General features: G+C 33.6%; 1 pseudogene; it reads left to right on the top strand.

Annotated features, from left to right (window-relative positions):
• Positions 1-2,385: 2,385 nt before the first annotated feature.
• On the top strand, positions 2,386-12,718 carry LOC121497672 (annotated as a pseudogene).
• Positions 12,719-13,528: the final 810 nt, after the last annotated feature.

Here is a 13,528-nt window from a genome sequence, read left to right as displayed (position 1 = left end):
TTACTGCATTACGAAACTTGTGGTGGAGGGGGGCACCTGGGTGGCTCAGTCTGTTAAGCATCCGACTTGGTTTTGGCTCAGTTCTTGATTTCAGAGTCATGGGTTTGAGCTCTGTGTAGGGCTCTGTGCTCAGGGCGGCATCTGCTTAGATTTTCTCTCTCCCTCTACTTCTGCCCCCACCCTGTGCTCTCTCTCTCTATCTCTCTCTCTCTCTCTAAAATAAATAAATAAATCTTTTTTTTAAAAAAAGAAACTTGTTGGTGCAACAAATGTATAAGTATATATCAATATATATGGCAAATAAAAAATAAAGATAATAAAAATAGATATTAAAAGTAGATGAAAAGGTGATTAACTAGAAATGTGTGGCCTTAAATGATCATAAAATACAGGCAAAAATTATTATGTGATACCTCTTTGGATGTTGAAATAAACAACTGGATGCTCATAAATGTAGAAAGAAGAAATAAATGTAAGCAAAAATACAGTAGAAAACAAACATAATATAGGTGACCACAAAAGCCAATTTTTTAATTTAATACTTGATAAATTTAATAATAATATAATTAATATGTTATTATAATACAGTATTTATAAGCAGAATACTTCCTTGTAATATAATAATATAATAGTTGAAGCATTGGTTAGCAGAGTATTTCTTAAAAAATCAAGAAGAATAAAGACTGACAACCCAATAGAAAACAAACATGGAAAGATTTCATGAACAGGAATTTAAAAAGAAAAAAGAAATAGGTCATTTATGCAATTTAAGATATGACACTTTGTAGGTAAGAATTTCAAATTAAATTATGAGGCAAAATTTTAGAGCCAACAGATTGATGAAGTTAAGTTTAATCAATAATTCCAATTGTTCCGGGAATGTGGGATCAACATAGAACTTATATAAAGCTAATGAAAATATACATGATATAAGACCTATTAATATAATGGCTGTCAGCCCAATTGGTGTGCATTTGATTGCAATAGAAAATTGCCTTTTCTCCCCTTTTAAATTACAAAATCCTCCAAAAATTCTTTTCAGTCTCATATTTAAAGATATTTAAAGAGTCCATTTAGTTAGGTATAGACTGTTTATCCTATTTAACAAAAAATCACATTTAATGTGATTTATTAATTCTTTTACTTTTGAATTTTCAAACTAAAGCTTTTCTTTTCTCTTCAATTTTCTTCCCTCCACTTTTTACTAAACTTAAATGAAATGCAGACTGAGTTGTTTTACTAGAGAGCTCCCACTTGACACTTAAATGATGACGACTTTTAAACCAGGTAGTTCTTTTTCTTTTCTTTTTTCAAATGTATTGGAAAGGCTATATTTTATGCTTTACCTTTCACTCAGGTGAAAAATGCAAAGAAATTACTCAAAGAGTGGACTATAGATAAAATTAAAAACTTTTGTAGTAGCAATATTACTTTTGAGATTTAAAAAACTCTCCTTCATTTTCAGCTGGTAATGTGTGGGATGTACATGTGAAATTCTAGGGTTGCTTATTTTAGTGCTTTCTTGGTTTTCATGATCCCTTCAGGTCATCCGGATGAGAATCTTTTTATTATTCTAGCTCCCTCCAGATTCTATATTGCAATTTGCCTATATTTATGATATGTGGGATCAGGACCAATTTAGGCGTAGTTAATATATTCAATAAAGTATCATGGATAAACAACCTAAATATGGCTGTTGTGAGTTGAATCATATCCCCTGAATGGAGGTATGTTTGGAGTTCGAATCTTCTGTACCTCAAAGTGTGACCTTATTTGGAGATAGAATCATTATAGAGATGATCAAGTTAAGACAAATCATTAGGAGGGGTCCTAATGCAGTATGACTAGTATCCTTATCAAAAGAGCAATTTGGACATATAGATATTCATAGAAAGAAGATGAAAGAGGCACAGAAGGAAGATGTCCATCTACCAGTTAAGGAGAGGGGCCTGGAGCAGGTCTTTCTTTCATAGCCTTCAGAGAGAAACAACTGCTAAAACCTTAATTTTGGACTCCTAGCCTCCATACCTGTGAAACAATGCATTCCTGTTGTTTAAGCAACCCCATTTGTGGTACTTCTTAAATGGAAGACCTGCCAAGCTAATACATGGGACTCTCTATACCTTTTCTCCAAACTCCTGCCTACTTTCTTTTCCAAGTCAGTGTGCTGTTGAAATCATTCCACTGATGGGAACAGGAGAAGCGTTAGGCTTGAAGGACATCTTGACAGAAAAAATGAATGAGGATTCTTTCTTCCTTGGGCTAGGATAGAATCACCACATTCTCGGCAAAAACCTGGCACACAGAGATGCCTAGAGGAAAATTTGACATCGGTGAAAGTTTATCCAATGTGTGTCACCTTAGAAATAAAGAAAGAACTGGACTATGTCTTCTCTTGAAATTGGGAATATGCCTGGAGACTTGGGAACAGCAAAGGCTTCATCCTGCTACTCAGCAGGGGACTGGCAGCCTTTCTACCCCTGTACCACTAGCTCAGGGTTGTAAAAACTAACCAAGCTGCCCCCACTTGTTTACTCCTACCAACAGATCTAAAGGCTGATAGAGAAAATAACAAATCATCTAAGAGATTCTAACAGCCAGAGAAAGGAAGCACAAACACATTTCATGCCAACAAAATAAAGTTGCTGCAAGACACCAAAAGCCACTTGAACAATTAACAAAAACCTTTAGGAAAACTCAAGTGAATCCCAATCACAAATGCTTTCTGGAGCTAAGCTAACAGGACTTCCCAAGTAAATACTTTAGTAAGTAAACTGAAAGATAGTATGAACCCACTCACAGATTTAGAAAATCTAGCAGAAGAAATGTCTCAAAGGACAGAGTGAAGATATAAAGCTACACAAGTTATGGTGGGGAAAAAAAAAAACTTCAAGCAACACGCCATTTAGAGAGTAGATACAATAAAAATAACAAAAAAGATTGGAATTCCTTAATAAAAAAATGATAGAGCTTAAGAGATAGCAACAAATATATAAAGAAATATCTTAATGAGTTGAATAAAGAACTAAATTATCAGATTGATGAGACTCACTGAGCTTTAAGCAGGTTGGGAAAGAAAAAAAAAAGCTAAGCGTAATTTAAGTTAACGAGTAATTGACAAATTTAAAATCAAGAAAAATACCACAAGCCTTCAGCTAGATTTTAATGCAAAAATCTAAATTAACAATTAGAAAAAAAGAAGAATCCAGCAATTTAGCTAAGGGGGAAAAAGTACTCTGTAACTAAGTGGAGTTTGTAGCAAGAAGACAAGAATCTTTTGATACAAGAAAATATACTTAAAAAAAGAAAATATGCTAACATAATCAAGTTTAACAAATTAACAAATTTAAGAAATAAAACATGATTACTAATGGAGTTTGTCAAATTTGATAAAATTTCTAAATTTCAAAAATAAAAATAGTATGAGTGTATAAAATTTGAATGCAATAAATATTGTCAAACATACTGCCCAAATATTATGGTAAATGTTAAAGCATTACAGCATTTTAATAATATTCAGATATTAAGCCATTATTATTCTACAGTGCTTTGCAGACTTTTGTAGTGTAGTAAAGCATTTGGAATAATGAAATGACTCATATTAAACTCAAAACTTAGAAAGCTCATAGAAATAAGAATATTTAGTGTGGTCTATTTATATAATGTCAAGGAGGGAAAATTCCTGTCCCCTTCACGGTGCTTCTAGCTGGACTAAGACCCAAGTTGACATAAGACAGATTAACAGGAGAAAATAAAATTTAATAGCATATGGGAATCTACATAGTAATGGAAATTCCAAAGCCAGGCAAAACGAGATATATATGTCATTCTAAACTAAGCAGGAGGTAGGGATCTGGGTCTTCAAAACAAAAGAACGCAATCCTCAGCAAGAATGAAAAAGTGTAAACGTTTAGTACGCAAATGTTTGCTGGGCTACTCAGAAACCATGAGACAGAGGACTTGGATCAAACTGGCCTTGCTTGGTTCCTCCCTGCCTGCTATATCTAATTTATGTCCTAAGGTAGCTATCTATCTATGGGGCTAGCTCTCTTCCCAGAGCAGGTCCTCTATCTAAATCCTTTTAGGCAATTGAGGGATGGCAAAGAGCTTTTCCTGAATCTGCTGGGTCTTGATTGCTTTAATCTCAAAATAATCATTATGCTAAAGCAGTATATTTTGGGGATACCTGTCTTGAACCACTTCACTAAGATAAATATATTTAGGTTTAAGTGGAGAGAGGGAAATGGCGACATATAAATGGGAAAAAAATGCACTTAATGCTTCCCTAATTTATGTATTTTTTTATGGAATTATATTTGATGTGCACAAGGTAGAGAAATAAATAATTTGGCAAGTTTTTCCATAATGACTAAGGCTTAGAAATCTTGGCACACACTGTTTGGGAGATGGTCTTGGCAAATTATAACTGAATTAAACATTTTTAGGCCAGGTTTTCTGTGGGCTACCAACACAAGAGTTTTTCTCATATTCTTTGAATTATGTAAAAAGTGCTGACATGAATCAAAGTAGTTTTTACTATATGTACAATTTTGTCAGAATTTTGTTCCCTCATATTTATTGCTATTTAAAAATTTAAGATTTATTATGTTAGATAGGCAATATTTATGAGATGAATTCTATGACTAATAAACAATACATTTTGTTTTATGGGTTACCGTCAGAAATTTTGATTTGTAAATAATGACTTAGCCTCATTCTGTGTAGTGTTTAGGAAAATAAAGAAGAGCTATAAAAAAATAAAATTATTAATTGATGTAATGTGTTCTTTCATTTTTGAAGTTAAAGAACATCTATTACATATTTAACTTTTTTGCTCCTATTATCAAAATTATCCTCAGAATATTATGTTTTTTATCTGTGTAATACTAACATAAAACACAGAAGTATCTTACCTAAAGATACTATTTAAAGTCTATCTGAATAAATTATGTACATTGTATATTTTCTTTTGAACTGATTTTTCTATGAATTACATAAATTTGCTTCCAAAGCATTTAATCATATTTTATTATAAAAGATTTTCCCTAGTCAGATTACAAATTAGTATAGTTGTTTTCTTTCTCTTCTTTTTTCTTCTTTCTTTCTTTCCTTCTTCTTCTTCTTCTTCTTTTTTTTTTTTTTTTTTAGGGAGAGAGAATGAACATGTGCAGAGTGGAGAGAAGGGCAGAAAGGAGAGAGAGGGAGAGAAAGAATCTTAAGCAGACTGTATGCCCAATGTGGAACCTGACTTTGGGCAAGATCCCATGAGCTTGAGATCATGACTTGAGCTGAATTCAAGGGGTGGATTTAACCGACTAAGCTGCCCAGGTGCCCCTATTCATCCTTTTATTTGTCTTATAATAGAATGTTCCAGATGCTAATGTCCTCAAAGGTATTAATCAGTATATTAATTATTAATATACTAAAAAGTATATTAATTGAAAAGTACTATAATATCAGAAAAATTATGATACTTTGCATTACAAACACTTAAATGAATCTCATACTCTTAAATGTTCTGTTTTGTATATGGTACATGATCTAGTTGGGGGATAATGTGATTCGTTAAATTTATGTATAATTTTGTGTCTAATTTGTCTAAAACTACACTCATTTCTTTTTCTCTAAGCATGGAAGTTAGGCTTAGTGGAGGGTTGCTGATTTTTTTCTTTTAGTAACCACATTCTACAATACATTCACAGGACTCATTTATAACTGGAAGTTTGTACTTTTTGACCACCTATTCATATTTTGCCCATCCCCTAACCCTAACTCCTGGCAACCACCAATCTATTCTCTGTATCTATGAGTTTTGTTTTGTTTTTAGTTTCCTAAAGAGATCAGACAGTATTAGTCTTTCTCTGTCTCACTTATTTCACTTAGTATAATGCCCTCAAGATCCATTCATGCTAGAAATGGCAGATTTCCTTCTATTTTTATGATATTCTTGTATTTCTATTTCTATTATATTTCTAAATATTTCATATTTTTTTCTTTACATGTCCATTTATCAGTGGACACTTAAGTTGTTTCTCTAACTTGGCTATGGTAAATAGTCCTGCTATGAACATGGGGAGTGCAGATATCTCTTTGACATGGTGTTTTCATTTCCTTTGGATAAATATCTAGAAGTGGAATTGCTGGTCATAGAGTAGTTCTACTTTTAATTTTTTTGAGGAACCCACACACCGTATTCCATACTGGCTGCATCAGTTTACATTCCCACCAACAGCACAGTACAAATGTTCCCTCTCTTGCACATCCTTGTCAACACTTGTCACTTCTTATCTTTTTAATGGTAGTCATTTAATAGGAGTGAAGTGATTACTCACTGTGGTTCTGATTTGCATTTTCCTGATGATGAGTAGTGGTGAGCTCCTTTTCATGTATTGGGGATTACTTTTTACTTGAAACTGGAACAGTTGCAGTTTCAATGATCTTCACAAATTTTTTATTTTGAAAAAAGAAATTCTTAGCTGTTTAATTGATAAATTTTATTTCAACACCGCCATTCATCTATCCACTCAATAGATTTGTGTGTCCCATCTCTATACCGTATGCTTGTATCAACTTTAAAATTGTAAGTATTTCAAATTTTTTCATCTTCATGCTTGTTTCTTCAACTAAACTAGGAAGACCTTTAAAGATATCTTCTGTTAGTCTATATCACAGTCTTAAAACTTACTAAAGTACTTGACACAGAACATAGACTAGAGGACCATTTAGAATTAATAAATTAATTAAATATATATTTTAATAACAATTATGTAGCATCTTTTTTGTTAAGTTGGGATTTTTATCCAGGGAGATTGACTTGCCTTCATTTAATTGTGACAGGACTGATGAATGGCCTATTTTCATGCCAAAAGATATTTTTCATACTAAACAGATACCAACAAAAAAGATGTTTCAGAATTCAGTACCCAAAATAAATAAAACAGCTTTCATGCCATGTATACAGACAAATGTTTCTTAGGAGCAGTTTCAAATCTGTGATCACTATGATTAGAATTCTGTTTGTTTACAAAGCATTTTTATTAGTCATTTTCTGGATGTTTTTGAAATTTTACCTATCTGGAGTATTTAATATGCATTTTTACTTTCTTTTGCCCTGAGGGAAAAATCTTAGAAGTGTAAATATTTTAAAAGTATGAATTTTTAACACCTTATAGATTCTTTATTTGTGTCCTAGAAATATGATTTAATATGAGAAAGAAATTTATTTGCTAAGATGCAAGAATTTTAGGACAACTTCAAGAGCAAAAATATATTTTTGAGATTGGCTAAAACTGGCCTGAATTCAGGTACCAGCATGGCCACCTATTCTCCTTGTTACCTTGGCAAAAGTCCTGGCTCTTACTTAGCTTTGGTGACTTATCTATACAATAAACATCATAATTTGTTTCATACATTCTTCTTTACTCTTTAGTCCCTCTAAAAACAGTCTGACTTCTTTTGAGTTCCTTTTGAAAATTCCATTGTTTTTATCTGAAAAATTTGTAACTCTATTACTATTTGATTTTATCCACTTATAAAACAACATTCTAATGTTTGAAGATATTTATATTTTACTAACTTTTAAAATAACAGCTTTATTGGGATATAATTTACATTTGTACCATAAAAATTTGTCACTTTAAAAATGTACATTTCAGTTTTTTTAAGTGTATTCAAATAACTATGCAATTATTATTGGTATCTGGTTTTAGAAGATTTTAATTATGAAAAAAAAATCCATTAACAGCCATGTCTCATTACCCTCCTGTCTCCAGCCCCTGAGTATGACTAATAGACTTTCTATCTTCATCAACCACCCTATTCTAAACAGTTCATATAAATGGAATCATACAGCAGGTGGTCTTGTATGACTATTTCTTTCATTAACATAATGTGTTTCAGATTTGTTGTCATACATTGATCTTGATTACTTAAATTAGTTTGATGTCTAATAAACATAAGTACTTACAGTTCTATTTGTTCTTTAATTCATTAGATTTTATTTTTTAGAACTGCTTTTAGGTTCACAGCAAAATTGAGCAAAGGTACAAATATTTCTCATATGCCTCTAGGCCTACACACGCACTGCCTCCTCCATCATCAATATTGTCAGTTTGGTACATTTGTTACAATTGATGTGCCTACATTTGAACATTATCACCCCAAGTCCATAGTTTACATTAGGGTTCACCCTTAGTGTTTAGATTCTATGGTTTATACAGATGTAAAGGGCATGTTTCCACTAATAAAGTATCATATGGAATAGTTTTGCCGCCCTAAAAATATTCTGTGCTCTACTCATTCACCCCTATCTCCCCAACTAACCCATGACAACTGCTGATCTTTTTACTGTCTCATAGTTTTAGCCTGGACTAGAATGTCAAATAGAATCATGCAGTTTGTAGCCTTTTCAGATTGGTCTTTTTCACTTAGTAATATACATTTAAGGTTGCTTCCTGGCTTAGTAGCATAGTTCTTTTTAGCACTGAGTAATATTCCGTTCTCTAGAAATACATAGTATATTTACCCCTTCACCTGCTGTTTCAATTTCATTGATTTCTGCTCCAGTTTTTATTATTGCTTTTGTTTTGTTTTACTTGGGATTTATTCTTCTTTCATAAAGTGAAAGCTTAGATAATTAATTTTACATCTTGTTTCTTTCCTGATATATTCATTCAATGCTGTAATTGTCCTTATAAGTACTACTTTTGCCACATCCCACAAATTTTAAGAAAGTATGTTTTAATTTTTATTTAGTTCAAAATATTTTAATTTTTCTTGAGATTTCTTCTTTGAGCCATATGCTATTTAAAAGTATGTTGTTTAATCTCCACATATTTGGGGATTTTCCAGCTGTCTTTTTGTTACTTGTTTCTAGTTTAATTCCCTTGGGATATGAGAATAGACATTGCATAATTCCTATAATTTTAAATTTATTAAGACGTGTTTTATGGCCCAGAATGTGTTCTATCTTCGTGCTCACTTCGGCAGCACATATACAGAATGTGTTCTATCTTAGAAATAGCTTCATGAGAAACTTGAGAAGAATGTGTATTCTACTGATGTTGGATCAGTACATTGTACAATGGAGATATACATTATATCCAGTTGATTCATGATGATATTGAATTCAGTTATGTCCTTACTTATTTTCTCCCTGATCTATCCATTTCTGATAGAGGTGTGTTGAAGCCTCCAATCCAAAAATATTTGGTTGAATTGAAATGATGAAACAACTGTAAATAGGCCTTTAGTAACGTGATGGTAAGGTGTGAGCCTCTGGACTGCAATCTTCACAAGTGTTTCCCCATTTTTTTTTTCTTTTTACCCGTTTGGTGGTATAGGATGGCTAGAAAGGACCAGAGTTGGGTATTTCTCTTTCATCAGGTCATTTTTAAAAATATTTAAGTAATCTCTACACCCAATGTGGGGCTCAAACTCATGACCCTGAGATAAGAGTAACACACTCTTCTGACTAAGTGAGCCAAGCACACTTCCTCTCAGGTTATTTAGGCTCTGCTAAAACACAGAAGCTTAGGCGTTGCTTAAATAGTTTCTCCTAGGGCATATATTAGAATAGAATGCTTTGGTGTATTTCAAAATGGTTCCTTTTCCTCTCCCCCTGCAGTTAGCAGGAAGAGATTTTTCTCTGATACTTATTGTAATACCTGGTAGAGCTCCAGGTCATAAAACTCACAAAAGCATGGGGCCCCTCCTAGGACTCTGGGCCCCCTGAAGTTTTTACCTCTCAGACTTATTCACCCAGAGCCTTCAGCAATTCATTATTTATAGTGCAGGATTTGCTTCCCTGTGATGATTTCTGCTCATGAGTTCCTACTCTAGTGACTAGTGAACTAAGATTCTTTGTATTTGTCTGTTGGTTTCTCCAGCTTGAGGGGTATTGGCTTGCTCTGTGGCATCACTTCACTCTTTCAGGTCTAAGAAAAATTATTAGTAGTTCAGCTTCCTACTTGTTAGAATGAAGTGACAACTTCCAAGTTTCTTACCTGCTGGACCAGAAACCTCATTTCTTATAGTTTCATTTAAAAATCCTAATCTGTTTTTTTTTTTTTTTTTAATTTTTGAGGTTTTCACAGCTTTGGGGATTTCTTGGCCTTTTTGACTCCCACATATTTTGACCTATAGAGATGACTTCAATTGAGCCTAAACTGTATTCATTTTAATATAGGCATATTTAAAACATTTTAGAAAACAGTAGGGTCTATGTACATGTATAAGTGAATACTAAGAAAAAAAATAATTAAAAGTTATATAAATTAAATGATGAATTAGCTTCATTTCAGTTCTTTAATATACTTAGCTCTGTCTTGCCTAAAGAATATAAATTTGCTCTTGCCTTAAATGGAATATTCAATGCTCTGCATGGTTAACTTTTCTTATTCTTTATGTTTCAAGTTAAATAATCCCCCAAAAAGGCTTCCCTAACATATGTAAAGCAGTCCACCATACCTATTACTTTCTTTTTTTTTTTTTTTTTTTTTTTTTTTTTTTTTTTTTTTTTTTTTTTGCATATACCTATTACTTTCTATCACATTACTCACTTCATTCACTTAATAGGTAATGATTATCTACTTACTTTTTTCTCTATTTCTTCCCCTAAGATAATTTCCAAGGGGTAAATATCCCTTTTGACTTTCCACTTGCATTTCTCTGTGTCCTAAGACACAAAAACAAGACAACTAAAAATATACGAAGAAAAATTGTCACAGAGGAGTCATGGCAAGGATGAAGAGTGGCAGAGGAAGCTCCAGGAGTACCTAGCAGCCAAGGGAAAACTTAAGTACCAAAAAATCAAGCCTTATCTAAAACCAAGGGTAGTTGCCTGAATCCTCCACCTTTATAATAAAAAAGAGATTTACTTATTTATTTTAGAAAGAGAGAGAGAGAGAGAGCACAGAGGGGAGAAGCAGAAGAAGAGGGATAGAGAGAATCCCAAGCAGAATCCCCACTAAAAGTGGACCCCCAATGCAGAGCTTGAGCCCACAACCATGAGATCATGACCCAAGCCAAAATCAGGAGTTGGACACCTAACCAACTGAGTCATCCTGGTGTCCCTGAATCTTCCATCTCCTAAATCTACTGTTATACCCAAAAATGATGTTACCAATCATGTTGCTTTGCCTATTAAAGCTATAGGACCCATCATTTTTAAACTCTAGCCTGGACCTGCCTATATCACAGGATCCCAGAGGCCAATGTTGGAGCCACCAAAGCTTTTGGGCAAAAGGCTGCCTTCAGGATATACTTTTTTCTTTTAAATCAAACTGTAAGCCTTCTAGCAATAGTCAACAACAGCATGAAGATGGATCATCCACTACTGGAAAACTGTCTAGAAAAACCATGGGGTTACTTAAAATATAGAAATTGAAAACTGCAAAGCAGCAGGTAGCAGATCAAGGAAATGCTAAATGTGCAGACTTTGTGGACAAAAACTATGTTGAAAATGAATCCTTGGATAGCTTTCCAAACTATATGAACAAAGAGAACTTACCCAAATCTTACCAGACTCTGAAAGGAAGCCAAATCCTAAATTGTGGACAATAGGTAAGTTGAATACTAACTCTTATCATCAAACCAAGAGCAGTTTGGCTCATAAACAGGCCCTGGAGAATAGTGCTGTTCTGAAAGACAGAGCTAATAAACAATTTCTTGGAGAAACACAAATTAGGATTCCACTAGTGGTCACAGCAACTCTCTAGAGGAACAAATCTTTCAAGACCGGGAGAAAAACTCCCAAAAGCAGTTCCTTCTCAATATGTTCAGACCCTTAGTAGGCCTTAAGCATCAAAGAAATCAGTGGTCAGGACATAAAGGATATAAAGGTTAATAAGGATAAATATGAAAAATCAAATGAAACTAAATTATAGTCATACACTCTTACTGGGCAGAATGTAAAACAAACCCCTGTGTGTTTCTGAAAAGCTATAACAGACATCTAAACACAAAGCAAGATCAGAAATCCACTCAATCTTGTTTTACATCTTGGACATCATGTGCACTTCAAGAATCAAAAGCCATAAGCCAAAGGCCTAATTTGACGGTTGGCAGTTTTAATTCAGTCATTTCAAGCACCCCTAACACAACAACAAATGGAACCAATGGGAACAAATGCAGTAACAACGATCCACAAAAAGCATGAACTTTGGACTCCATGTTGAAGACAGCTCCCAAAAGCAAGCTGGTAACACAATCATAAATGGAAGTAGAGTCCCAAATGGGATAAAAACTAATCCAAATATTAAGAATATCACAGCAGAAGATCGAAGGAAGCAACTGGAAGACTTGTAGAAATCCAAGGGGAAAATCTATAAATGGCCTCCTGTGGAATTTAAAACAAAAAAGGAAAAATAATAAAGCAAATGTTTATTTCATTCTGGAAAAGAATGGAAAAAATGAAGAAAAGAAAGTACACTTGCTTGAACTGTCCAATAAAATTAACAACACACTCACAGAATGTCTGTAGCACATTGAAGAGTATGTACTTTCCAATGAAATATTTACCACATTGTCCGGTATTCCTGAGGCCAAGATGTTTGCTAAATTCTGGAACTCCAAAGCAAAGTTGTTGGCAAGTCAAGTCACTTTGGTTTTATTGGGCTGTACAAAGAGGCCCTTGGAAACAGGGCAATACCAATACAAGAGTTGTAAAAAAGTTGTTCTTAATATTCTGCAAGACCCAAACAAAATCATGGAAGGATGATTCTGTTACCTCTGACTCTTTAGTTGTGGAAATGTATTAGCATCAATAGAGCTGAACAATAAGATAGAATTTGAAAAGTGTTGTCTTTAAAAGAGAACAGGTTATAGCAACACCCCAAATAACTAAGGCAGAAAAGGATAATCATCCTGGTATCAGGTTACAGATCATCCCAATCTCTAGAGTCCAAGACCTAAAGCTCATCACTCTTATATGGTGTTGGTTAAGGATTGAGCAAATTGTGTCCCTGCTCTCCAAAAATGCTGTAGGAACACGATTTAGTAGTGGCTTCTCTTAATGAACTATTAGAAGTGGGAGAAACAGAGTGTTTTATATTCTGTAAAAATAAGGCTTTGCCTTAAAATCCTTGAGTCATAATTTCTCAGTGTCTTTTTTAAAGGTGTTTCAGAGCATCCATAAAATAAGAAATCCCCCTGTCCAGGTGACCTGGGGAAAACTATATAATGGATGGGCAGATTATGGGCTCTCAGAATTTAGTAATTCATTGGGCTTACTCAAATTTAATATCACCATGAGACTGTCTTTGGTTTATTTAAGACTATAGTTTGCCATAGTTTTATAGCATACATAAACTTTAAACTATTGAGTATTAATTTATCCCACAAGTATGACAAAAATTTTCACTTTGTTGATCTACTTTACTCTCAGTATAGTTCTTTTTTTATATCAGAAATTTGGTGCCACAGTATATAGATTTTCCTTCCAGAATCTGCCTTAGAGAGAGGGCAAGTCCTTCCAGTCTGGAGGAACTGTGCTTAGAAGCTAGCCTTTCCCTACTAGATGCCATGTGAC

The sequence above is a fragment of the Vulpes lagopus genome, chromosome 8 (assembly GCF_018345385.1).
Source record: "Vulpes lagopus strain Blue_001 chromosome 8, ASM1834538v1, whole genome shotgun sequence".
Lineage (NCBI taxonomy): Eukaryota > Metazoa > Chordata > Mammalia > Carnivora > Canidae > Vulpes > Vulpes lagopus.
The sequence above is the reverse complement of the archived record's forward strand: the minus strand, read 5'-3'. Positions and strand labels throughout refer to the sequence as shown.